At 41.6% G+C, this 27667-nt stretch overlaps 1 long non-coding RNA gene across 2 annotated transcripts; it reads left to right on the forward strand.

Annotated features, from left to right (window-relative positions):
• Positions 1-5015: 5015 nt before the first annotated feature.
• LOC109250744 (uncharacterized) lies at positions 5016-27667 on the forward strand. Of its 2 annotated transcripts, XR_008418403.1 has the most exons (4): positions 5016-5494; positions 9732-9833; positions 24507-24581; positions 25594-27667. It is a non-coding gene; the product is annotated as an uncharacterized LOC109250744 (long non-coding RNA). The 2 variants fall into 2 exon arrangements; XR_008418404.1 differs by lacking the exon at positions 9732-9833.

Raw genomic sequence — 27667 nt, forward strand, 5'->3', positions numbered from 1 at the left:
AAATTCCTTCGTTTCAGCTATCGTTTACTGACCACCTGTCTGAGCTATACCAAACCTCAGGTTGCGTGGAATACAAAAATGAGTAGGCCAAGGTCTCCCTTTCCAAAGAGCTCAGTAGATGGGTGCACAAACATCGACAAAAGTATTTGTGCAACGTACAGAACACAGAGAAGGAAACAGCAACTAAATATTCCTGTTTGAGCTGTATATCTTGAAAGACGAATAAATTAATACTTGCATTGTTAATTTATTACTTTTATTTACCTAGCATTTCCTCCTCAGAGGGTTTTAGTGTCTGACACATAGTCGGGTGTTCAATAATTGTTTAATGAATAAATGCATGAATGAGTTGTAATTTTTTAAAACTCTCCGGTAATACATTTCTGAGTACCATGATGAATGAAGAAACAGAATGGGTGTTTGTAGAGCAAAATATTTCCCTTTAGGCTGATTATTGATCGTATCCAACTAAGGAGCCAAAATAGTGGCTTTTTTCTTCAACAATTAAGGCCATTCACTACCTTCATTTTCTTTTTTAAAAAATATGTATAGGAGGGGGGCCTGGGTGGCTCAGTCGGTTAGTCCAACTTCGACTCAGGTCGTGATCTCACTGTTGGTGATCTCTCTGATGGTGCGGAGCCATATATGTTTATTTTTGAGGGATATATATATGTATATGGTAATATTGTAACCATTCCTCAAAACTTGAATTTGCACCTATTTACCTTTCAGTCAGAGTCCCTGTGCTTCCTTGCTACAAAAATCTTGCTGAAAATGTCAGCATATTCCAGGATGAAAATCTAACTGTATCTAATTTTCTTTAACATGAAATTTGGACAAGAATGTCACCATCGATCCATCCCTAATCTATTCTACATTCTCCTCAATAAAGTAAAGCCACATAGTAAAATATAAAAGTGGTGTATCAAAAAAAACCCCTAAGTGGTGCATTAGAGTTGTATTTTCGCATGGAAACAAGAAATTCACATGAAATTCCTTAGGCTCTTCCAGATTTTGTAATGTGAGAAACTAATGTGAGAATTACTGCATTGTTGGTTTTTTATTTTAATTAGGGCTTAAAAGTATGAGTTCCATTGTTTAATATAAAGACATTTCACAGGAAATAGGAGTCCACTGTTATAAAGGAAACTAAAGTAGAAGGTAGTATTTTCCTGGAATTGAGTACTTAACAAAATGAGTTAGCAGATTTAACAAACTAGTTAGCAGATTAATGACCATTTTCCTGAGTCATCCTCTCCCAAAATTCAGTAGCAAAAAAAAAAAAAAAAAAAAAAAAATGTTTTTTAGGAACTAGGACAAAGTACTTCTTGAAAATTTAGGACCTATTTACCTTTCAGTAGCTTAGTTGACAAAAAACTAAAATGAGACATAAGACATATTTGAAATGCGGATCACAGTGGCAGTAGCTGCGGTCTTCATACCAAGTGTGGCTTGGTTACCTCTCAGTAAACTGGAAGATGCAACACAGTTTCTTTTGCAACAGCATTAATAGCACCAAGGCCACCAGAAGAACTGCCTTGCCTTTCCCCCTTTCCTGAAAGGGCTTTAAAAATGTGGAGCCCACATAGGAAACCTCTTCTCTTCTGGCCGTGTCCCTCACCACACACCCCTCACCAGCCCAGAAAAAAAAAAGCTAAACTAAAATTTAAAAGCTACTGGGGTGACTTGGTGGCTACGTCGGCTAGGTGTCCGATGTTAGCTCAGGTCATGATCTCATGGTTTGTGAGCCCAAGCCCCTTACTGGGCTCTGTGCTGACAGTGCAGAGCCTGCTTGGGATTCTGTCTCTCTCCTTCTCTCTCTGCCCCTCCTGCACTCTCTCTCAAAATAAAAAAATAAATAAAATAAAATAAAATAAAATAAAATAAAATAAAATAAAATAAAATAAAGCAAAACAAAATCTACCTATAACTAAAGGGGTTTCAATGATCAGGAAAGGAAGTTCCTTGTAGGAAAGCAGAGCAGACCAAGAAATTTGAGTGCCCTTAATAATTGCGTTTCAGACAAGGTAATTGGAAAGTTCGGTTAATTTTCTGTTTCTTGACAAGTTATTTCACCTTTCACTTCCTTTATATCTGCAGGCTTAATCCTGCTTGAAATGACCCAGGAGATTTTAAAGAACAGATTTGGAGGTTATCAACTGCTTCACATTCCAGAAAGGTTTTTGATTGGCTGATTATGGACTCAGGGTGTATACCCACATTGTCAGTGTTTGCCTTGTTTGAACTTGATTAGGAATTCCACGAGGACAGCAACTGTCCTCTCCTGTGTCAAAATGCTGAGAATCTTGTGGGTGCTTAATACATATTCTGTTGATGATGCTAAAAGATTTTTAAAATGGCATTCATCAAGTCCTAGAGCCTTTCCTCAGAGTTTGCTTAGTTTCACAGAGTTAGAAAGCTCACTGCACAAGTAGAAGAAACCACAGTAAGGTAGAGCAGGAAAACGAAGACTAGAGGAGCAGATGTGAATGGGTTAGGATTCTGATACGGCCACTCAATAGCTGTGTGACCTTGAGCCTGATTATTCATCTGTAAAATAGAGATAATAATACCTTCCCACAGAATTGTTTTGAGTTTCAGTTTCCAAAATATGACATGCTGTTTACCGCTTCCATGTCTGTGCCTAGAACCCTGCACTTGGAGTAACCATCCCTTTCATAGCCACACACTTCGCCTCTCCTGTTATTTGGCAAGTGCCTGGTCTTCCAGAAAGATGCAACTCAAGCAGTAACTTTCTTGTGGAGCCGGCCTGGATCTAATAAATGGTAGGTATATATGGCTACTTAATGTTGAATGAAGGAGTGTCAGGTACCCAATAAGTGCTAAATATACATTTGCTTGTTCATCTGTATCCCCTTTTCTGCTTAATCCTAACAATTTTCTCTTTAAGTGACATGTTTGATACTGCTGGTTCTCTCATTCTTCTTAAAACGTCTTAAAGTCAATTGGATAGAGATAGATAGCCCTCCTACTCAGAAAGAGGAAGTGGACAATTGCTGACAAGAATATGATCTACCAAACAAAACAACCATCACCACCACCAGGTAGCATATTTCAAATATGAAAAAAAAAATTGAGGGAATATACTCCCCATGAGTTCTTTGTGAAAAATTACTCAGCAACGTGAAATCAAATCAAGTAAGACATGCGTCAAAATAAAAAAATTAAGAACAGACATTTTGCAGCAAGCCAATCTATTTAAACGGAGGACTAAGACCAAATGACAAGGTTGATGATGAATATGTGACAAAATGAAACCGTTCTAAACCCTGACACAATAAAAATCCATTCGTTCGTATGTTCATTCAATACATATCATTTAATACCCACTCTGTGCCAGGCAATGTGGTAGGCAGTGTGGATATAGTCTGCAAGACGAAGTCCCAGTCTTCATGAAACTTAGATTCTAATGGGAAAGACATACCATAGATGTTTGTGTCTGTATCATCTAAATGTATAATATCAGATAGCAATGTGACATGTGAGGAAAAATAAACAGCGTAAAGGGTTGGAGAACTTTGAGGGCGCTATTGTAAGTAGTGTGGTCGGGGAAGACTTCTCTGAAAAGATGATGTATGAGCAAACAACAGAATGAACTAAGGGGAAAGAGCTATGAAAATATCCGAGGAAGAACATTCTAGGCAGTGGAACGCGTCAATGCCCTTCAATCAAAGATCACTGGGCACATGCCCGTAGTTGACAAGTTGAGTTCATTATTCTTTGCAGGGAGGGAGAAGGCACACCATAGGCAAGTGTGGGGTGTTTCAGTAAGAGGACATTAGAAAGAACCTATTGTATTATTTGGGCGACTTAGGGGGATGATCTAAGGAAGAGGGAGTTCACTCTAGATCAGTTGCTGTCAGGATGCAGGGGCAATTGTACCATTGGGCACTTCAGTACATCTTAACTCTAGGGAGGGCAGAAGAGAACAGGAATAAAGCTGTAATTGATAAAGTAGCAGTCACCCATTTTGGCTAAGAGAGGGGGGTGTTTGGTGTTTTCTGAGTGACACAGTGACCTTTTTTAGCTATGATTAGACAAAATTATAAATTGGCTTTGTTTTGTCTCACTTCATCAATCTCCTAGTGACTTCTTCTTAAGTTAATGTTGTGTGAGTTTATGTCCAACAGAAGATCATGGCCTGAGCGTTCTGCTACCTTGCAGATACCAGGGGCGGCCTCCCCCTTCCCCTTCTGAAACAGCAAATGAAAAACTATAAGGAATAAAATTAACAGGTGGTGGCGGAGGTACAATAGTGACCTTCTCTTCAACAAAAATTAGCCATTTAATACTGTATTATTATTGTATGGGACATACTTAAACTAAAACATTGTTCGTTGTTTATCTGAAATTCAAATGTAAGTGGGCCTACTGTATTTTTTCTCTTTGCTAAATATGACAAGACTAAGATAAACACACTGTCAGCTGCGTAGAAATACTTTGAATACTTTGTGCTTTTTCTTCCCATTCCCCATTTAGTTTTGTTTTGTTTTGTTTTGTTTTTAATTCAGGATATCCTCAGGGAAAAAAATATGTTATTCCATTTGAGCCATTCCGAAATATTATACATGCATATGTATACACACATATCTATGCATATATTATGTATACATCCATCTATACACTTGCACATATGAAACACACTAAGCGCCCAGTATTATAAAATGTTACATACACGTATGCACAGAAAGCATCTGAAACAAGCAGAATCGACTGTGTTGTTGATATGGCCATTCTGTGAAATGTATCCTGTGGTCCGTCATCCTCCCCTTCGGTTATTTCAAGTATAAGGCTGAGGAAGACTCGGTCTCCTAACCAAATGAGACGGGGTGCGGGGGAGGGGATTCGGGGTCGGGGGAGAGAGACCGCCGCGGAACTGGAAAGATGGGCGCTCGGAGCCGGTGGCAGCGGCGGCTTATTTACACGGATACACCACCCCTTTCACTTAGGCTGGACGCCACGTAGCCCTGGGGAAGGGTTTTGCCGACGTACCCGGAACGAATTCTAAGTTTTTCTCAGCTTTGGGAGGTTGCGCAGGTGGCTTCTGGGAGCCAAGGCAACTGAGGTTTTCCCAGGCTCCTTGAGAGAGTGCCCTATTTCCCCGGCAGCAGTAGCTCCAGGGTCCCGCTCTGCAGTCCGTAATGAGAGGCCTCGGGCTCCGCGGGGAAGCGTCGCAGTTCATGGAAGAGTCCCGAGCGCAGCAAATCCGCTCGCTCCCCGCGGGGCCGCCGCTCTCGCTCGCACTCTTGCTCTCGGTCCGGGAACCGGAATGGCCTGGGCCCCCAGCGGAGTGGCCTCAGCCTGGCCTCCCGGAACCAGCCCTGCCGACCCGTTCGCGGTCACGTTCGCCGGAGCGGCCCCCTGCGCCGCGGGGCACCCCCTTCGCCTCTGCCTCCTCGTCCGCCTATCGCGGCCGCTCCCCGCGCCCCTCCGGGACCGATAAGCCGTGGGTCTCTGGGACAAGGAGAGGGAGGTGAGTGAGACGGACCCACCTTCGCGGTGAGGAGCCACCTGTGTTGAGAGTCCCTTCATCGTTCATCTCGCTTCTTAGCGTTTGCGCTTTTCTCCCTTCTCCCATCCTTGCGCCCGTTTTCTTCTTCAGTCTGTCCACGGCCGCCCGTTATTCGCCCCTTTCCTCCCTTAATTCTCACTCATCCTTGGGCCCCCACCTGCAGTGCCCTGGTCTCCCACCACCTCCTTCCACCTCTGGTCTGGTAGCGGACATGGCCAAAGGTCGCAGATTTCTGTGCTCAGCATTGATTTGTGTTGTGTTATCATTCATGTGCATGTTTTTATTCTACACTAGACTGAGTTCGTGGAAAGGAGGATTTTATTCATTACAGAATTCAGTGTTTAGCACTTAGTAAGAGCATAGCCATTGTGTGTTGAATGAGCAGATCGGTTTGAGATGATAACAGGATATGTAAATAGAAATTCTTTGTAGGGACTTGGGAAGGGTTGCGCTTTTTTTTTTTTTTTTTTAAGTAATCTCTATGCCCAATGTAGAGCTCCAGCTCACAACCCCAAGATCAAGAGTTGCATGCTCTACCGACTGAGCCAGCCAGGCGCCTGGAGATTACAGGTTTAAATTGGAAAGTAGAAAAACCTTCCTCCCAAGACATGATTGGATGAATGTAGAAAAAGTAGTGTGCTAACCTGAGATGAGGCTACCTAAAAGGCCTTTTTAAAAGTGGTCTTGGGGGCGCCTGGGTGGCTCAGGCACTTAAGCGTAGGACTTTGGCTCAGGTCATGATCTCGCTGTTGGTGGGTTCGAGCCCCGCCTCCGGCTCTGTGCTGACAGCTGGAGCCTGGAGCCTGCTTCCGATTCTGTGTCTCCCTCTCTCTCTGCCCCTCCCCTGCTCGTGCTTTCTCACTCTCTCAAAAATAAATAAACATTAAAAAAATTAAAAAGTAATAAAAGTTGTCTTGGTCTTGACCTTGAGAAATGAGGGGAGGGTGAGATGAGTTTTCCTTTAATGAAAGTGAGTGGAAAAGTAGTTTAAGAAGGAGAAGGAAAAGAGTTTTCATTATTGCCGTGTAAATATTCATATCTAATGTTTATGGAATGTGTCAGGTACCATACTAAGGGCTTTGAATGTGTTAAAAAAATTAAAAATTTGGGGTACCTGAGTGGCTCAGTGGGTTAAGCCTCCAACTTCTGCTCAGGTCATGATCTCACGGTCCTTGGGTTTGAACTCTGTGCTGACAGCCTGGAGCCTGCTTCGGATTCTGTGTCACCGTCGCTCTCTGCCCCTCCCCCACTCGTGCTCTGTCTCTCTCAAAAATAAATAAACTTAAAAAATTTTAAATTGAATTAAAAAATTTAAAAACATTACAGACATTGAGAGCTAGGTTGACATTACAACAGTTGGGCAATGTCTTGATGATTCTTTTTCTTCCAGCAGTGGGAGGTGAGTGAGGATAGTCCCTGGATTCAGACTGCCTGGGTTTGAAGCCCTGCTTTGCCACTTAATACCTGTGTGGCCTTGAGTGTCTAGAGTTTAGCTAAGCTACTCCATGGTACTGCTGCCTGAGCATCCGTTTGGTTTGGCCAGGTGGCCTCTAGGCACTTTAAACTTACACCAGCCCCCTCTTGCAAGCACATGCCCTGGGTAGCCCACAGAGAGTCACAAGCAAATAAGTTCCTGATAGGACTTCCCCAGTAGCCCTTGTGATCAACTATCTCTGCCTCCCAGTGCCTGTAGGCCCTACAGGTCCTTTAGATAAGATCCCTGTGGGGCTTACCCAAACCCCACTCTTCTGGTTTAAATGACCGATCTGGTCCTAACCTGGGAACTCCAAAGCAATACAGACCCTAATAAAAGCACACGCCCCAGGTCCTGTCTCTCCATCTGTACTCTGCCTTGACTGCCTGGTGTGGCCTCTGGAGGCATGCTGTGTGTACTTCCTCCAGGCCTTATGAGTAATTAACTGTTCTATTTGAATTTCTCTTGCGGTCTGTTGTTGAACTTTGGCTCACCATCCAGGGGAGTCCTGTGCTCCACTTAACAAATGTTAATTTAACAATGTCAAAATATCAGGCAAGTTACTTAACCTCTCTACCTTCATTTATTCACCTGTAGAAAGGGGATAAAAATAGTGCTGATATTTTTAGGGCTGTTGTAATGACTGAGTGCCTGGAACATAATGTACCTTCCTGTTAGCTATCAGGGTTTCATGCCTGGGAGCAGAAAGAGTAAAAACAGTCCTGAGTACACTAGAGACCTGCCTCTAGGGGTTAAATGTTTCAGAAAGGTGCCCCCGGTCTGTGCCAGTCAAACCAGCTTCTTTTTTTTTTATTTTTATTTTTTAATGTTTTTATCTTATTTTTGAGACAGAGAGAGATCATGAGCAGGGGAGGGGCAGAGAGGGAGACACAGAATCCAAAACAGGCTCCAGGCTCTGAGCTGTCAGCACAGAGCCTGACGCGGGGCTTGAACTCACGGGCTGTGAGATCATGACCTAGCTGAAGTCGGATGCCCAACCGACTGAGCCACCCAGGCACCCCAAACCAGCTTCTTATTTTAGAAATCTAAGTAAGAGATACAAGAACAGCTTGGATGAAATTTGCATTTGTGCGTGTGGAAGATAAGTAATTTATCTTACTAGTACAGATGCAACCAGGCAGCAGTATGGACTGTTTTGATGGTGTCCTATTCACCGTGTTGGTGAAGGAGGGATTTCCTTCCCAGGATTATGGGGAGGTGGAACACAGAATACCTGATATTGGACAGATGAACTCCATCGGCTGGCAGAGTACTGAGACCCACTCAGGGATGCTCAGGGATAATCTGGAACTGGGCCTGTTCCCTTGTCCTAGAGACGGTTGTTTGGCTAGGGGACTTTACCTGCAGAAGCAGAGTGGGGAGGGGAATTTGCAGTTAGGACATTGGAGGCCCTACTGGTTTTCCCAGATGTCAAGGCAGTACCTAATAATGAGCCTTACTTTTAGGCTTTATAGCACAAGAACTGTGTGTCTTTGCATTGGCCCCTATCCTCATATATTCCAAGAACTGTTATTTGTATGTTTATTTTTAGATTGTCTGCTTCTTGAAGTGGGAGAACGTCTGAGTCCAACTCTGTGTAGTAACAATACCTTTTCCACTGAATAAAGAAATAAAAATTTATTCAAACAATGAAACCAAATATATTAATTTTGTAAGAATTTTTTTTGAAAAATCAAATAGAGACATAAGCGCTAAATTTTGGGGAATTGCACCCCTGTTATTCTTTTCAGTTTATGCAAAACAGCAAAAATCAAAACAGAAGAAATGACAAACATTATAATAAAATTAAAAGTGTTTTTACTGTCCTCCAAAGAGCAGACAATGTACTCCTTTTCCAAAAAGGAACTAAAGGGAAAACATAGAGTTGGAAGAAACTCTGAATCTCCTTGAGTACAATGTTTGTGACATGGAACTTTTCAGGGCTCCCTTTAGTGTCATCTATTTCTAATGCTTCCTTTTTTTAAATTGTCTTCACTGATTCTCAGTTTTCTGCAAACTAAAGTTTTAACCAAGTTGAAACAGACTTCTTTTTCTTTTCATAAATATGTATAAACAAATGAAGCTATTTCTGAATGTAAAACTGTTTGTGTCACATATTGCAGAAGATCAAATGAGCAGTGAGGAGCTATGTCATGCATGAGGCAGAAGGGATGCACTTGACAGCCTCCCAGGCTGCATTTCTAGCCCGGCTGCTCAGGCTGGCTGTTGTCTGTACCATTTGAACTTTCAGAACATCAGCTCCTAAGTGTTGAATTTACATTTATGCTGAGTTTTTGTCAATTTAAAGTTTAAAATGTAAAGGGAAAATAGGACTTAACTGGACCTCTCGAATTTGAGATACACACACACACACACACACACATATATACATACATACATATAACACAATTTAGTCATTGAGTTGTAATTTGCATGCCTATGTCTTCTGGGAGATTAAAGTGAGAGAGGATTGCAGATTTGGGAGCTAAGTATGAAGACTTTCTCCAGAGAATCCTTGTTATAGACTGAATTGTGTCCCGCCCTACCCCCAATTCAAATGTTGAAGCCCTAATTCTCAAAGTGACTATATTTAGCAGTAAAGCCTTTAAGAGGGTAATTAAGGTTAAATGAGGTCATCAGGATGGAGCCCTGATTCAGTAGGACTGGTATCCTTAGAAGAGGAAGTGACACCAGATATCTCCCCCCCTTCTCTTGTGTGCACAGAGGAAAGGCCATGTAAGGACACAGGGAGAAGTCACCAGTCTGCAAGCCAGGAAATTTTTACCAGAAATCAGTCCTGATCTTGGACTCCTAACCTCCAGTATGGTGAGAAAGTAAATTTCTGTTGTTTAATCCACCCATTATGTGATATTTTATCATGGTAGCCACAGCTGACTAATACAATCCTGAAAGCAGGTTGTTTAAAAATATAATTTTAAAATAAGTAGAACATTTGTTAAATCTGGAGTCTGTTGTCAATTTTTTAAAAAAAAATTCTTAATGTTTTATTTATTTTTGAAAGAGGGAGAGACAGAGCATGAGCAGGGGAGGGGCAGAGAAAGAAGGAGATACAAAATCTGAAGCAGGCTCCAGGCTCTGAGCTGTTATCACAGAGCCCGACACGGGTCTCGAACCCACGAACCACAGGATCATGACCTGAGCTGAAGTCGGATGCTTAACCGACTGAGCCACCCAGGCACCCTGTCAAATTTTTTTTGAAGATAGTATTCACCCATTTTTATTTTAATATCTTATTATTTATTTATTCGTTTATTTAGTAGGCTCCATACCCAAAGTGGGACTTGAGCTCACAATCCTAAGATCAAGATTTGCATGCTGTCCTCACTGAGCCAGCCAGGTACCCCTGTTGTCAAGTTTTTTATTAAGTAAAGAACTTTAAATACGTTTAAAATTTTTCTTCTTTCTTGTGATTTATCCTCTTATATCCTTTATGTTTTAAAAACGCCTGGCTGGCTCAGTTGGTGAAGTGTGTGACTCTTAATCTTGGGGTCATGAGTTTAAGTTCCCTGTTGGGCATAGAGATTACTTTATAAGAAATAGAAAAAATAGTTTTAAAAATAAAAACATGGAACATATGTAAGAATTAAAACATGTTGCCAGTATATTTTAGGATGCTAAATGTTCTCTTTAAATTATAATTCGGGGGGGGGGGGCACCTGGGTGGCTCAGTCGGTGAAGTATCTGACTCTTGATTTTGGCTCAGGTCACGATCTCAGTTTGTGAGATCAAGCCCATCGTTGCTTGGGATTCTCTCTCTCCCTTTCCCTCTCTGCCCCTCCCCAACTCATGCGTGTGCTCACATGCTCTCTCTCAAAATAATAAACTTAAAGAAAATTATATTCATTATAATTATAATTTATAATGCTAATCTCTTATTCATAGAAGGGTTCAGTGTAATGATACGTTTATATTATTTTGAATTTCTGTTCTCAGCTAACCCAGTAGCAGATTGCTTGCCAGATTTTAGCATTACAAAGGGATTTAAAAATGAATATACTAGCATGGTTTGGTTTAGTTCAATTTCCTAAAGTCAGTACTCTCTGAAGGCTTAATGCTTCTTTTTCCTTATTTCTTTCCTCTTTGGTGCTATTCATAAGCAGCTTCTTCCCTCTCATCTCTTTCTTTTTTTTTCCCCCAGTTATCTCTACACCCACCATGGGGCTCAAACTCACAACCCTGAGATCAAGAGGCATGTGCTGTACCAGTTGAGCCAGCCAGGCACCCCACCTCTCATCTGCTTCCATGTTTACTTTAGGTTGAGTTCAGACAATGTGCTTTGGTGGGTAAACTTTGTAATTGTGACAGGGTGATAAAGCGTTATCAGAAACTTGTTCTTAAGGGACGCCTCAGTCAGTGGAGCTTGCGACTCTTGATCTCTGGGTCGTGAGTTCAAGCCCCATACTGGGCATAGAACTAACTTAAAAATAAAATCTTTAAAAACAAACAAAACAGATACTTGTTCTTAATAGAAATGCTTACAAGAACCGGAAATCATAGAATTAGAGTTGGAAGGAACCCTAAAAATAATATTCTAGGCAATACCTTAAATTATTCCAGACATCATCTCCAGAGGAAAAGATTATATGATATGGAAATTCCCCTTTTAACCTATTGTAGGATTTTAACAATATTCAGTTTTAGAATTCTCTACCACAGAATGAAATCTCTTCATATTGTAGTGTGTTAGGTTCTTCTTGCTTTGGGGACAGAGAGTAGTTGCTGCTCTACCGTATGTCCTTTATATACATAGAATCAAATCATGAGGTCTTTCCTCAGCCTTCTTGTCTCTAGTTTTTTCTTCTTATAGTTCCCTACATTTGCCCTGTGGCTTCTTCTGAAAATATAAATCACATCAGTGAGCCTACACCAATACATCATAATCACCCACAGTCCATAGTTTACATTAGGATTCGCTCTTGGTGTTGCACATTCTGTGGGGTTGGAACAGACATATCATGACGTGTACTCACCATTATACTGTCATACGCAGGAGTTTCATTGCCCTAAAAAATGTTCCGTGCTCTGCCTGTTCATCTCTCTCTCCCCTCCAACCACTGATCTTTTCACTGTCTTAATAGTTTTGCCTTTAGTAGGATGCCATATAGTAGGTATGTAGCCTTTTCAGATTGGCTTCTTTTACTTAGCGATCTGTATTTTGCTAAACAAGATTCTTCCCTGTGTTTTTTAACTCAAGTGTAATTAACATGGTATTATGTTAGTTTCAGGTGTGCACTATAATGATTCAACAATTCTATACATTATTCAGTGCTCATGTCAATGAATGTACTCCTAATCCTCTTTATCTATTTCATCCATTTCCTCCCCTACCTCCCCTCTGGCAACTACCAGTTCTGTGTAATTTTTTTAAGATTTTATTTTTAAGTAATTTCTACATCCAGTGTGCATCTCGGACTTACAACCCTGAGATCCAGAGTCGGATGCTCTACTGACTGGGCCAGCCAGGCACCCTTATTCTCTGTATTTAAGAGTCTAGTTTTTTGGTCTCTTTTTTCCTTTGTTCACTTTATTTCTTAAATTCCACATATGAGTGAAATCATATGGTATTTGTCTTTCTCTGACTTAATTTCACTTAGCATTATATACTCTAGGTCAGTCCATGTTGCAAATGGCAAGATTTCATTGTCTCTTGGGGTGCCTGGGTGGCTCAGTTGGTTGAGTGTCTGACTCTTGATTTTGGCTCAAAAATTTCTATTCGCGTCCTGTGCCCATTTTTAAAATGTTTATTTATTTTTGAGAGTGACAGAGCACGACGAGCAGGGGAGGGACAGAGAGAGAGAGAGAGAGAGAGAGAGAGAGAGAGGAGACGAGACACAGACTTTGAAGCAGTCTCCAGGCTCCAAGCTGTCAGCACAGCCTGATGCGGGGCTTGAACTCACAAACTGCGAGATCATGACCTGAGCTGAAGTCGGACACTTAACTGACTGAGTCACCCAGGCGCTCCCCTTTGCCCATTTTTTAATTGGATTATTTGATTTTTTTGGTGTTGAGTTGTATGAGTTCTTTTTTTTTAAAGATTTTATTTTTTTACTTTTATTATTTTAAGTTTATTCATTTTGAGAGAGAGAGCACCTAAGCAGGGGAGGGGCAGACAGAGAGGGAGGGATAGAGAGAGAGAATCCCAAGCAGGCTCTGCACTGACAGTGTGGAGCTTCACACGTGGTTCCAACTACCAAACCATGAGATCATGACCTGAGCCGAAATGAAGAGTTGGACACTTAACTGACAGAGCCACCCAGGTGCCCCAAGATTTTATTTTATTTTAAAAAACTTGTTTTAAGTTTTATTTATTTATTTTTGAGAGAGACAGAGCATGAGCAGGGGAGGGGCAGCAAGAGAGGGAGAGACAGAATCCCAAGCAGGCTTCACCCCATCAGCACAGAGCCTGGTGTAGGGCTAGAACCCACGAAACTGTGAGAGCATGACCTGAGCCAAAATCAAGAGTCAGACGCTTAACCCACTGAGCCACCCAGGCGCCCCCCGCTCCAAGATTTTATTTTTAAGTAACCTCTGCACCCAGTTTGGAGTTCAGACTTACAACCCCTGAGATGAAGAGTCGCATGCTGTACTGGCTGAGCCAGCCAGGTGCCCCGAGTTGTGTGAGTTCTTTATATATTTTGGATAATTTTTAAGTTTATTTATTTATTTTGAGAGAGAGCATGAGCAGGGTAGGGGCAGAGAGAGAGAGAGAATATGAATCTGAAGCAGGCTCTGCACTGTCAGCACAGAGCCGGATGCAGGGCCTGACCCCATGGACCGTGAGATCACGATCTGAGCCAAAACCAAGAGTAGGACACTTAACCGACTGAGCCACCCAAGTGCCCCTATTTTGGGTACTTTTTAAAGTTTATTTATTTATTTTGAGAGAGAGTGCGCATGTGTGAGTTAGGGAGGGGCAGAGAGAAGGAGAGAGAATCCCAAGCAGGCTCCACACTGTCAGCACAGAGCCCGAGGTGGGGCCCAATCCCATGAATTGGGAGATCATGTCCTGAGCCGAAATCAAGAGTTAGACACATAACTGACTGAACCACACAGGCACCTGTATAAATTTTGGATATTAACCTCTTATCAGATATATCATTTGCTGATGTCAAAGAGGTTCCTACCTGTGTTCTCTGCTAGGATTTTTATGGTTTCAGAAAGGTCTCCCATTTAGGTCCTTAATCCATTTTGAGTTTACTTTTGTGTATGGTGTAAGAAAGTGGTCCAGTTTTGTTGTTTTGCATGCAGCTAACCAGTTTTCCCAAGACCATTTCTTGAAGAAACTGTCATTCCCCATTGTATATTTTTGCCCACTTTGTCATAGACTAATTGACCATCGAAGTGTATGTAGGTTTATTTCTGGACTCTCTATCCTCTTCTATTGATCCGTGTGTCTGTTTTTGTGTCAGTACCATACTATTTTGATTACTATATCCTTGTAGTATATTTTGAAATATGGGATTGTGATACCTCTGGCTTTGTCCTTTTTCAAGGTTGCTTTGCCTGTTTGGGATTTTTTTGTGGTTCCCTACAAATTTTAGGATTATTTGTTCTAGTTTTGTGAAAAATGCTGTTGATATTTTGATTGGGATGGCATTAAATCTGTAGATTGCTTTGGGTACTATGGACATTTTAACACTATTTCTTCTTCCAGTCCTGAGCATGGAATACCTTTCCATTTATTTGTGTCTTCTTTAATTTCTTTTATCAGTGTTTTATAGTTTTCAGAGTACAGGTCTTTCACCTCCTTGGTAAAGTTTATTATTAGGTATTTTATTCTTATTTTCTTAATTTCTCTTTCTACTGCTTCATTGTTAGTGTATAGGCATGTAACACATTTCTGTATATTAATTTTTTAAGTATATTTATTTTGAGGGAGAGAGAGAGTGTGTGTGTGTGCACACCAGCCAGGGAGAGGCAGAGAGAGAGGGAGAGAGAATCCCAAGTAGGCTCTATGCAGAGCCTGATGCAGGGCTCAGACTCACAAACTGTGAGCTCATGACCTGAGCTGAAACCAAGAGTCAGACACTTAACTGACTGAGCCACCCAGGTGCCCCTGTAAATTAATTTTGCATCCGGCAGCATTACTGAGTTCATGTATCAGTTCTAGTCGTTTTTTGGTGGAGTCTTTAGGGTTTTCTATATATGCTATCTTGTCATCTGCAAATAGTGAAAATTTTACTTCTTCCTTACCAGTTTGGATGCCTTTATTTCTTTTTGTTGTCTGCTGAGGCTAGGACTTCCAGTACTATGTTGAATAAAGTGATGAGAGTGGACATCCTTGTCTCATTCCTGACCTCAGGGTAAAAGCTCTCAGTTTTCCACCATTGAGTATTATGTTAGCTGTGGGTTTTTCATATAAGGCTGTTATTATGTTGGGGTATGTTCCCTCTAAACCTATTTTGTTGAGGGCTTTTATCATGCTGTTCTTTGTCCAATGCTTTTTCTGAATCTATTAAAATGATCATATTGTTTTATTCCTTTCTCTTGTTAATGCATTGTGTTCATTGGTTTGCAAATTTTGAAACACCTTTGCATCCCTGAAATAAGTCCCACTTGATCATGGTGAATGACTTTTTTTAAATGTATTGTTGGATTTAGTTTGCTAGTATTTTGTTGAGGATTTTTGCATCTGTGTTCATGAGAGATATTGGCCTGTCATTTTTTTTCTTTTCTTTTCTTTTTTTTTTTTTTTTAAGACAGCGAGAGCACGTGAAGAGGGAGAGGGACAGAGGGAGAAAGAGAATCTCGAGGAGGTTCCATGCTGAGTGTGGAGCCTGATACAAGGCTTGATCCCAGGACCCTGGGATCATGACTTGAGCTGATGTCAGGAGTCAGATGCACAACCAACTGAGCCACCCCGGAGCCTCTGTAGTTTTCTTTTTTTGTAGTGTCTTTATCCGATTTTGTATCAGAGTAATGCTGGCCTCAGAATGAGTTTGGAAGCTTTCCTTCCTTTTCTTTTTTTTGGAATAGTTTGAGAAGAAGAGGGGTTAACTCTTCTTTAAATGTTTGGTAGAATTCACGTCTGAAGCCATCAGGTCCTGGACTTTATTGGGAGATTTGTTTGTTTGTTTGTTTACTGGGAGTTTTTGAGTATTGAGTATTCAGTTTCATTACTCGTGATCAGTGTGTTCAGATTTTCTTTTTTTAATGTTTATTTGAGAGAGAGAGAGAGAGAGAGAGCCAGCACGTGCGAGCAGGGGAGGGGCAGAGGGAGGGAGACAGAAAATCCCAAGCAGGCTAGTGTGGAGCCCAACAGGGGCCTCAATCCCACAAACCATGAGATCGTGACCTGAGCTGAAATCAAGAGTTGGATGCTTAACTGACTGCACCACTCAGGTGCCCCAATCTGTTCAGATTTTCTACTCCTGATTCAGTTTTGGAAGGTTATGTTTCTAAGAATTTATCCGTTTCTTCTAGGATGTTCAATTTGTTGGCATAAAATTTGTCATAATATTCTTACAATCCTTTGTATTTCTGTGATACTGGTTATTTCTCCTTCTTCATTTCTGAATTTGAGTTCCCCTCCCCCCTCTTTTAATGAGCCTGGCTAAAGGTTTATAAATTCTGTTGATTTTTCCAAAGAACTAGCTCCTGGTTTCATTGATCTGTTCTATTGTGTGTTTTTGTTTTTTTGTTTTTTTGTTTTTTTATAGTTTCTATAAGATTTATTTCTGCTATAATCTTTTTTTGTTTTTTTTTGTTTTTTTAATATGAAATTTATTGTCAAATTGGTTTCCATATAACACCCAGTGCTCATCCCAAAAGATGCTCTCTTCAATACCCATCACCCACTCTCCCCTCCCTCCCACCCCCCATCAACCCTCAGTTTGTTCTCAGTTTTTAAGAGTCTCTTATGCTTTGGCTCTCTCCCACTCTAACCTCTTTTTTTTTTCCTTCCCCTCCCCCATGGGTTTCTGTTAAGTTTCTCAGGATCCACCTAAGGGTGAAAACATATGGTATCTGTCTTTCTCTGTATGGCTTATTTCACTTAGCATCACACTCTCCAGTTCCATCCACATTGCTACAAAGGGCCATATTTCATTCTTTCTCATTGCCATGTAGTACTCCATTGTGTATATAAACCACAATTTCTTTATCCATTCATCATTTGATGGACATTTAGGCTCTTTCCATAATTTGGCTATTGTTGAGAGTGCTGCTGTAAACATTGGGGTACAAGTGCCCCTATGCATCGGTACTCCTGTATCCCTTGGGTAAATTCCTAGCAGTGCTACTGCTGGGTCATAGGGTAGGTCTATTTTTAATTTTTGAGGAACCTCCACACTGTTTTCCAGATAGGCTGCACCAGTTTGCATTCCCACCAACAGTGTAAGAGGGTTCCCATTTCTCCACATCCTCTCCAGCATCTATAGTCTCCTGATTTGTTCATTTTGGCCACTCTGACTGGCGTGAGGTGATATCTGAGTGTGGTTTTGATTTGTATTTCCCTGATGAGGAGCGACGTTGAGCATATTCTCATGTGCCTGTTGGCCATCTGGATGACTTCTTTAGAGAAGTGTCTATTCATGTTTTCTGCCCATTTCTTCACTGGGTTATTTGTTTCGGGTGTGGAGTTTGGTGAGCTCTTTATAGATTTTGGATACTAGCCCTTTGTCCGATATGTCATTTGCAAATATCTTTTCCCATTCCGTTGGTTGCCTTTTAGTTTTGTTGATTGTTTCCTTTGCTGTGCAGAAGCTTTTTATCTTCATGAGGTCCCAGTAATTCATTTTTGCTTTTACTTCCCTTGCCTTTGGGGATGTGTCAAGTAAGAAATTGCTGGGGCTGAGGTCAGAGAGGTCTTTTCCTGCTTTCTCCTCTAGGGTTTTGATGGTTTCCTGTCTTACATTCAGGTCCTTTATCCATTTTAACTTTATTTTTGTGAATGGTGTAAGAATGTGGTCTAGTTTCAACCTTCTACATGTTGCTGTCCAGTTCTCCTAGCACCATTTGTTAAAGAGACTGTCTTTTTTCCATTGGATATTCTTTCCTGCTTTGTCAAAGATTAGTTGGCCATACGTTTGTGGGTCTAGTTCTGGGGTTTCTGTTCTATTCCATTGGTCTATGTGTCTGTTTTTGTGCCAATACCATGCTGTCTTGATGATTACAGCTTTGTAGTAGAGGCTAAAGTGTGGGATTGTGATGCCTCCTGCTTTGGTCTTCTTCAAAATCACTTTGGCTATTCGGGGCCTTTTGTGGTTCCATATGAATTTTAGGATTGCTTGTTCTAGCTTCGAGAAGAATGCTGGTGCAATTAGATTGGGATTGCATTGAATGTGTAGATAGCTTTGGGTAGTATTGACATTTTAACAGTATTTATTCTTCCAACCCATGGGCACGGAATGTTTTTCCATTTCTTTATATCTTCTTCAATTTCCTTCATAAGCTTTCTATAGTTTTCAGCATACAGATCTTTTACATCTTTGGTTAGATTTATTCCTAGGTATTTTATGCTTCTTGGTGCAATTGTGAATGGGATCAATTTCTTTATTTGTCTTTCTGTTGCTTTATTATTAGTGTATAAGAATGCAACTGATTTCTGTACATTGATTTTGTATCCTGCAACTTTGCTAAATTCATGTATCAGTTCTAGCAGACTTTTGGTGGAGTCTGTCGGATTTTCCATGTATAATACCATGTCATCTGCAAAAAGTGAAAGCTTAACTTCATCTTGGCCAATTTTGATGCCTTTGATTTCCTTTTGTTGTCTGATTGCTGATGCTGGAACTTCCAACAATATTAAACAACAGCGGTGAGAGTGGACATCCCTGTCGTGTTCCTGATCTCAGGGAAAAAGCTCTCAGTTTTTCCCCATTGAGGATGTTGTTAGCTGTGGGCTTTTCATAAATGGCTTTTATGATGTTTAAGTATGTTCCTTCTATCCCGACTTTCTCAAGGGCTTTTATTAAGAAAGGTTGCTGAATTTTGTCAAATGCCTTTTCTGCATCGATTGACAGGATCATATGGTTCTTCTCTTTTCTTTTATTAATGTGATGTATCACGTTGATTGATTTGCGAATGTTGAACCAGCCCTGCATCCCAGGAATGAATCCCACTTGATCATGGTGAATAATTCTTTTTATATGCTGTTGAATTCAATTTGCTAGTATCTTATTGAGAATTTTTGCATCCATATTCATCAGGGATATTGGCCTGTAGTTCTTTTTTTTTACTGGGTCTCTGTCTGGTTTAGGAATCAAAGTAATGCTGGCTTCATAGAATGAGTCTGGAAGTTTTCCTTCCCTTTCTATTTCTTGGAATAGCTTGAGAAGGATAGGTTTTATCTCTGCTTTAAACATCTGGTAGAACTCCCCTGGGAAGCCATCTGGTCCTGGTCTCTTATTTGTTGGGAGATTTTTGATGACTGATTTAATTTCTTCACTGGTTATGGGTCTGTTCAAGCTTTCTATTTCCTCCTGATTGAGTTTTGGAAGTGTGTGGGTGTTTAGGAATTTGTCCATTTCTTCCAGGTTGTCCAGTTTGTTGGCATATAATTTTTCATAGTATTCCCTGATAATTGCTTGTATTTCTGAGGGATTGGTTGTAATAATTCCATTTTCGTTCATGGTTTTATCTATTTGGGTCATCTCCCTTTTCTTTTTGAGACGCCTGGCTAGAGGTTTGTCAATTTTGTTTATTTTTTGAAAAAAACAACTCTTGGTTTCATTGATCTGCTGTACAGTTTTTTTAGATTTTATATTGTTTATTTCTGCTCTGATCTTTATTATTTCTCTTCTTCTGCTGGGTTTAGGCTGCCTTTGCTGTTCTGCTTCTGTTTCCTTTAGGTGTGCTGTTAGATTTTGTATTTGGGATTTTTCTTGTTTCTTGAGATAGGCCTGGATTGCAATGTATTTTCCTCTCAGGACTGCCTTCACTGCAACCCAAAGCATTTGGATTGTTGTACTTTCATTTTCATTTGTTTCCATATATTTTTAAATTTCTTCTCTAATTGCCTGGTTGACCCATTCATTCTTTAGTAGGGTGTTCTTTAACCTCCATGCTTTTGGAGGTTTTCCAGACTTTTTCCTGTGGTTGATTTCAAGCTTCATAGCACTGTGGTCTGAAAGTATGCATGGTATGATCTCAATTCTTGTATAATTACGAAGGGCTGTTTTGTGACCCAGTATGTGATCTATCTTGGAGAATGTTCCATGTGCACTCGAGAAGAAAGTATATTCTGTTGCTTTGGGATGCAGAGGTCTAAATGTGTCTGTCAAGTCCATCTGATCCAATGTATCATTCAGGGCCCTTATGCTGAATGTTTCTTTATTGACCATGTGTCTAGATGATCTATCCATTGTTGCAAGTGGAGTATTAAAGTCCCCTTTAATTACCACGTTATTATCAATAAGGTTGCTTATGTTTGTGATTAATTGTTTTATATATTTGGGGGCTCCCGTATTCGGCGCGTAGACATTTATAATTGTTAGCTCTTCCTGATGTATAGATCCTGTAATTATTATATAATGCCCTTCTTCATCTCTTGTTACAGCCTTTAATTTAAAGTCTTGTTTGTCTGATATAAGTATGGCTACTCCAGCTTTCTTTTGACTTCCAGTAGCATGATAAATAGTTCTCCATCCCCTCTCTTTCAATCTGAAGGTGCCCTCAGGTCCAAAATGAGTCTCTTGTAGACAGCAAATAGATGGGTCTTGTTTTTTTATCCATTATGATACCCCATGTCTTTTGGTTGGTGCGTTTAGTCCATTTACATTCAGTGTTATTATAGAAAGATATGGGTTTAGAGTCATTGTGATGTCTGTAGGTTTCATGCTTGTAGTGATGTCTCTGGTACCTTGTCTCACAGGATCCCCCTTAGGATGTCTTGTAGGGTTGGTTTAGTGGTGATGAATTCCTTCAGTTTTTGTTTGTTTGGGAAGACCTTTATCACTCCTATTCTAAATGACAGATTTGCTGCATAAAGGATTCTCAGTTGCATATTTTTTCTGTTCATCACATTGAAGATTTCCTGCCATTCCTTTCTTGCCTGCCACGTTTCAGTAGAGAGATCCGTCACGAGTCTTATCGGTCTCCCTTTATATGTTAGAGCACGTTTATCCCTAGCTGCTTTCAGAATTTTCTCTTTATCCTTATATTTTGCCAGTTTCACTATGATATGTAATGCAGAAGATTGATTCAAGGTACGTCTGAAGGGAGTTCTCTGTGCCTCTTAGATTTCAGTGCATTTTTCCTTCCCCAGATCAGGGAAGTTCTCAGCTATGATTTCTTCAAGTACACCTTCAGCACCTTTCCCTCTCTCTTCCTCGTCTGGAATCCCAATTATGCGTATGTTATTACGTTTAATTGTGTCACTTAGTTCTCTAATTCTCCCCTCATACTCCTGGATTTTTTTTATCTCCTTCTCAGCTTCCTCTTTTTCCATAATTTTATCTTCTAGTTCACCTATTCTTTCGTCTGCCTCTTCAATCCAAGCTGTGGTCACCTCCATTTGATTTTATAGCTCATTTATAGCATTTTTTAGCTCCTCCTGGCTGTTTCTTAGTCCCTTGATCTCTGTAGCAATAGATTCTCTGCTGTCCTCTATACTGTTTTCAAGCCCAGCGATTAATTTTATGACTATTATTTTAAATTCACTTTGTTATATTGTTTAAATCGTTTTTGATCAGTTTGTTAGCTGTCGCTACTTCCTGGAGTTTCTTTTGAGGGGAATTCTTCCCTTTCGTCATTTTGGATAGTCCCTGGAGTGGTGCGGAACTGCGGGGCACTTCCCCTGTGCTGTGGTGTATAACTGGAGTTGGTGGGCGGGGCCGCAGTCAGACCTGATGTCTGCCTCCAGCCCACCGCTGGGGCCACAGTCAGACTGGTGTGTGCCTTCTCTTCCCCTCTCCTAGGGGCGGGATTCACTGTGGGGTGGCGTGGCCCATCTGGGCTACTTGCACACTGCCAGGTTTGTGGTGTTGGGCATCTGGCGTATTAGCTGGGGTGGATCGGCAAGGTGCACAGGGGCGGGAGGGGCAGGCTCAGCTCGCTTTTCTTTCGGTGATCCGCTTTGGGAGGAGCCCCTCTTCCCTGGGCTTCTTGTCTACACTTGGCTCTGGAGAATCCGTTCTGCTAGTCTTCTGGCGGTTTTCTGGGATATTTAGGCAGGTGTGGGTGGAATCTAAGTGATCAACAGGACACGGTGAGCCCAGCGTCCTCCTATGCCGCCGTCCGCTACTTGGCTTCTTCAGAGGGTGGTGTTTGCCTGGCCCCTGCAGGTCGCAAGTGTAGAGGAGCCACCGGGCTGGGAGGGAAGGAGAGACAGCGCCTGACCTCCCCAAGGTTTCGTCTTCAATCTGCTATAATATTTATTATATCCTTCCTTCTGCTGGCTTTAGGCTTCAGGCTTGATTGTTGTTCTTTTTCTAGCTCCTTTAGGTGTAAAGTTCAGTTGTTTATTTGAGATTTTTCTTGCATCTTAAGGTAGGCCTGTATCGCTAAAATAATCTTAGATACAGCCTTTGCTGTATCCCAAAGATGTGTTGTGTTTTCATTTTCATTGTGTTTTCATTTTCATTTGTGTCCATGTATTTTTTTTTATTTCCCTTTTGATTTCTTGGTTGACCCATTCATTGTTTAGTAGCTTGGTATTTAGTCTCCATGTATTTGTGTTCTTTCCAAATTTTTTCTTGTGATTGATGTTTAGTTTTATAATGTGGTTAGAAAAGGGGCATGATATGATTTCAGTCTTTTTGACTTTATTGAGACTTGTGTTGTGGCCTAACATATGATCTCTTCTAAAGAATGTTCTGTGTACACTTGAAAAGAATATGTATTCTGGGGCACCTGGGTGGCTCAGTCGGTTAAGCGTCCGACTTCGGCTCAGGTCATGATCTCACAGTCTGTGAGTTTGAGCCCCGTGTTGGGCTCTGTGCTGAAAGCTCAGAGCCTGGAGCCTGCTTCAGATTCTTGTTTCCCCCCCCCTCTCTCTGCCCCTCCCATGCTCATGCTCTGTCTCTCTCTGTCTCAAAAATAAATAAAAACATTAAAAAATTTTAAAAGAAAAGAATATGTATTCTGTTTGGGGATGGAATGTTCTGAATATAGGCCCACCTGATCCATCTGTCTGTCAAAGCCACTGTTTTTTCCTTGTTGATTTTCTGTCTGGATGATCTATCCATTGATGTTAGTGGGGTGTTAACGCCCCCTACTATTACTATATTATTGTCAATTTCTTCCTTTGTGTCTGTTAATAGTAATTCAGGTAGTATAGTATTCACTATTAGGTGCTTCCATGTTGAGTGCATAAATATTTACAGTTGTAATATCCCCTTGTTGGATTATTACCTTTATCATTATGTAGTGTCCTTCTTTGTGTCTTGCTAGTCTTTTTTTTTAAGTAATCTCTTCCCAATGTGGGGCTCAAACTTATGACCCTAAGATCAAGAGTTGCACACTCTACCGACTAAGCCAGGAGCTCCAGACAAAATAGACTTTTTTTAAGTTTATTTATTTTGATAGAGAGTGAGCAAGCTGGGGAGGGGCACTTAAAAAAATTTTTTTTTTGATGTTTATTTTTTTGAGAGAGAAAGAGACAGAATGCAAGTGGGTTAGGGGCAGAGAGAGAGGGAGACACAGAATCCAAAGCAGGCTCCAGGCTCCAAGCTGTCAGCACAGAGCCTGACGCAGGGCTTAAACTCATGAGCTGTGAGAGCATGACCTGAGCTGGAGTCAGTCACTCAACCGACTGAGCCACCCAGGTGGTGGAGGGGCACTTTTTAAAAAATAGACTTTAAAATGATAACTAACAGGGGCCCTGGCTGGCTCAGTCCATAGGCCATGTGACTCTTGATCTCGGGGTGATGAGTTCAAGCCCCATGTTGGGCATATAGATCACTAAAAATAAAAAATAAATAAAATAAAACAATAAAGTCTGTTTTGCCTGGTAGAATTATTGCTATCCCAGCTTTCTTTTCACTTCCATTTTCATGATACAGGTTTTTCCATCCCTTCACTTTCAGTGTGGATGCCTTTAGTTCTGACGTGAGTATCTTGTAGGCAGCATTGAAAGTATAAATCTTACATGTTGCTTTCAGTTTGAATAGCAGTTTGTAAACTCCAAGGCTTTATGCAAACCTAAGTGATTATTATATTATTATGAAGATGGTAGACCCTTGAACAAAATTTTTTCAGTGTTTGCTTTAAAAAATTTTTTTAAGTTTATTTATTTTGAAAGAGAGCGGGAGCATGTGCATACAAGTGGGGGAGGGGCAGAGGGAAGGAGAGACAGAATCCCGAGCAGGCTCCGCACCATCAGCACAGAGCCTGACGAACTGTGAGATCATGACCTGAGCCGAGATCAAGAGTCGGACGCTTAACTAAATGCACCAGCCAGCCCCCCCTCCCCCCCGTTTGCTTTTAGTGGTTCTTGGACAATCAGTGTCATTACTGAAAATTTTTAATTCCATATTTTTAATATTGTATGGTTCATATTTTATCACTTTTCTGATTGTTACAACCATCTTCTTTCAGTTCAGCTTTGATGAACACACACCAGTAGAGATGAAGAGCCGAAGAAAAGCACCACTTCTGTTTCTACTTCAAAAGGTACATGTTTTTGTAGTATGAGCCAAATGCAGGAGACATGGGGCTTTTATTTGGCTCTTTTTTTATGTTTGTTTATTTTTGAGAGAGAGAGAGAGAGAGAGAGCATGCAAGCAGGGGAAGGGCAGAGAGAGGGGGGACAGAGGATCTGAAGTAGGCTCTGCATGCTGACAGCAAAGAGCCTGATGTGGGGCTCGAACTCACAAATGTGAAATCATGACCTGAGCCGGTCAGACACTGACCCAGCTGAGCCACCCAGGTGCCACCAAAAGTTATTTTAAAAATACCGCAGAGCTTTTTTTATTAAGAAGTTGAAAAACAATGTTCATAAGTTGTTGAACAATAGACTTTACCTTTACTCAAATTGCTTGTCCTCTGTTCTTTTTCAGTATTTCAAATACAATAAAACTGACACTCAGAAATCTTGTTTAGAAGTTAATTTTGTGGGGCACTTGCACGGTTCAATCAGTTGAACATATCTGACACTTAGTTTTGGCTCAGGTCATGATCTTCGTGGGTTGAGCCCCACATCACGCTCCGCTCTGACATGTAGAGTCTGCTTGGTATTCTCTCTCTCCCTCTCTCTCTGCCCCTCCCCTGCTTGCTCTGTCTCCCTCAAAATAAATAAACTTTAAAAAAAGTTAATTTTGTATATTAAAATGTTTTTTTAAGTCTATTTACTTTGAGAGAGAGTGGGTGAGGGGCAGAGAGAGAGAGAGAGGGAGAGAGAGAATCCCAAGCAAGCTCTGTGCTCAGCACCGTCTGCAGAGCCCAACGTGGAGTTCTATCCCATGAACAAAATCTGAACCAAAATCAGGAGTCAGACGTTTAACTGACTGAGCCACCCAGGTGCCCCAGAAGATAATTTTACATTTAAAAAAAATTTTTAAGTAATCTCTACAGCCACAATTTGTGGGGCTCAAACTCACAACCTGAGGTCAAGAGTTGCATGCTCCACTGACTGACCCAGCCAGGTGCCCTGAAGTTAATTTTATTATTGTATTTTATGTCAAAGAAGAAGAAGAGGAAGTCTAGTCATTCAAAAGAAAGGTCCAAGAAAAAGAAAAAGAAAAAATCATCTAAAAGAAAACGCAAGAAGTATTCTGACAGCGATAGTGACTCTGACTCTGAAACGGACTCCAGTGGTAAGAAGGCCGGCATCGCTCTGCAAGCCTGGCTTCACGACTCATTCTACTTAGAATTTATTTCCAAAGAAGGTTCTTAAACGCGATAACGGCAGCCAAGAGTTGTGGAACGCTCGCTGCCTCCGTGCCAGGCACCCTGCCAAGCGCTCGGTGTTCGTTGTCACTGCTTGCCCCGCGCGGTAACTGTAGAATGTGTCCTAGAGCCGGGGACGCGGGGCCCAGAGCAGCTGGTAAGCGCGGCACTCAGGGTCGCACAGCTGGGATTCAAGCCTGAGCAGCGTGGCTCCCGACTGGCTGTGTGTGGCTGCACAAGGCGTGTGGCAGCGAACCGGGGCGAGGTTGGGCTGGGAGACGTGTGGCAGCGAGCAAGCCATAGGGCCGCGTCGGCCCCGAGGAGCGGCCCTTGTGTGTCATCCTCACGCTCGGTGGGCACCTCGGTGCCGTTTTCAAAAAGGCACATCATAGGGGTACCTGGGGGGCTCCGTCGGTTAAGCATCTGAGTTCAGCTCAGGTCATGATCTTGTGGTTCATGAGTTCAAGCCCCGCGTCGGGCTCTATGCTAATAGCTCAGAGCCCGGAGCCTGCTTCAGATTCTGTATCTCCTTCTCTCTTTGCCCCTCTTCTGCTCACACTCCATCTCTCTCTCTCTCTCTCTCTCTCTCAAAAATAAATAAACATTAAAAAAATTAAAAATAAATAAATAAAAAGGCACATCATAAAGGACCCTTTCGGGCCAGCAGCTGGTTTATGGAAGACACCCCCTGTGGGGTGGTGCCTCTCAAAAAGCCACCTTTTTGTGCCCTCTCCTGGCTGATGATTGACCAGAGGGTGCCACCTCTGGGGACACATGACATGAAGGTGTCTTTTCCTCTGATGTCACCTGGGTTTCCTGGCCCCCGTTGTCACTTTTCTTCCTCACTGCTGGAAGAGCGAACTTCCTTAGAGCACAAGTGTGAGCGTGTCTGTCCTCTACTTACAATCCTTCAGTGGCTCTCTGTGGCCTTCAGGGTAAAGTTTGGACCCTGCTGGCTCCCTGTCTAATCACACGTGCCCTGTCACTCTTGCAGCGTCCTCTGTAGCCTGAGACGTGCTTTCCGTCTCCTCAGTAGTCCGTGTTCTTTCTCTCGCTTCTGTTACTTGGTACAGAAGTCCATCTGCCTGTGATGCCAGTCTCTCCCTGCGTGCGGCGTGCCTTCCTCACTTCAACAGCGGGCATGCAGTGCTTTTGTAATAAAACTGACTTATTTAAAAAAAATTTTTAATGTTTATTTTTGAGAGAGAGACAGAGAGACAGGCAGAGACAGAGCACAGGAGGGGCAGAGAGAGATGGAGACACAGAGTCTGTAGCAGGCTCTGGGCTCTGAGCCATCAGCACAGAGCCCAACGGGGGGCTCGAACTCACGATCCATGAGATCATGACTTGAGCTGAAGTTGGAGGCTTAACTGACTGAGCCATCCAGGCACCCCTCTGACGTTTTTTAAACATAAATGTTTACTTATGTAATAAAACTGATTTTAGAACCAGCTTAAGAGCCCCCCTTTCCTGGTCATCCATTCCTTAATCACCCTCCCCAAGTCCGCCTGCTTTTGACACTTCTCTGTATGCCCAGAGTACCCCATGCTTCCCTGTATCATTCCAGATTCTATTTTTCTCTTTACCTCCGTCACCTCCATTAGACTGAGCTCCTAGAAAGTGTGCCCCCTGCCCTAAACACATGGGGTTTACCTCCCTTTTCATTATGAATATATTTCATTATGAATATATCCTTTTCATTTTGAGGATGATTAATACCATATACTTGCCACTCAGGTTTAACATCTGTTAGCATTTTTACGTATTTGTTTTAAATATGGGTTTTTTGCTGAGTTATCCAAGGTAAATTACAAATATCATACTTTGATGTTCAATATCTCTGCAGCTTTTTATTTATTTATTTTTTTTTT

Source organism: Panthera pardus, unplaced genomic scaffold, assembly GCF_024362965.1.
Source record: "Panthera pardus isolate Hobbes unplaced genomic scaffold, ASM2436296v1 HiC_scaffold_27, whole genome shotgun sequence".
Taxonomy (NCBI): domain Eukaryota; kingdom Metazoa; phylum Chordata; class Mammalia; order Carnivora; family Felidae; genus Panthera; species Panthera pardus.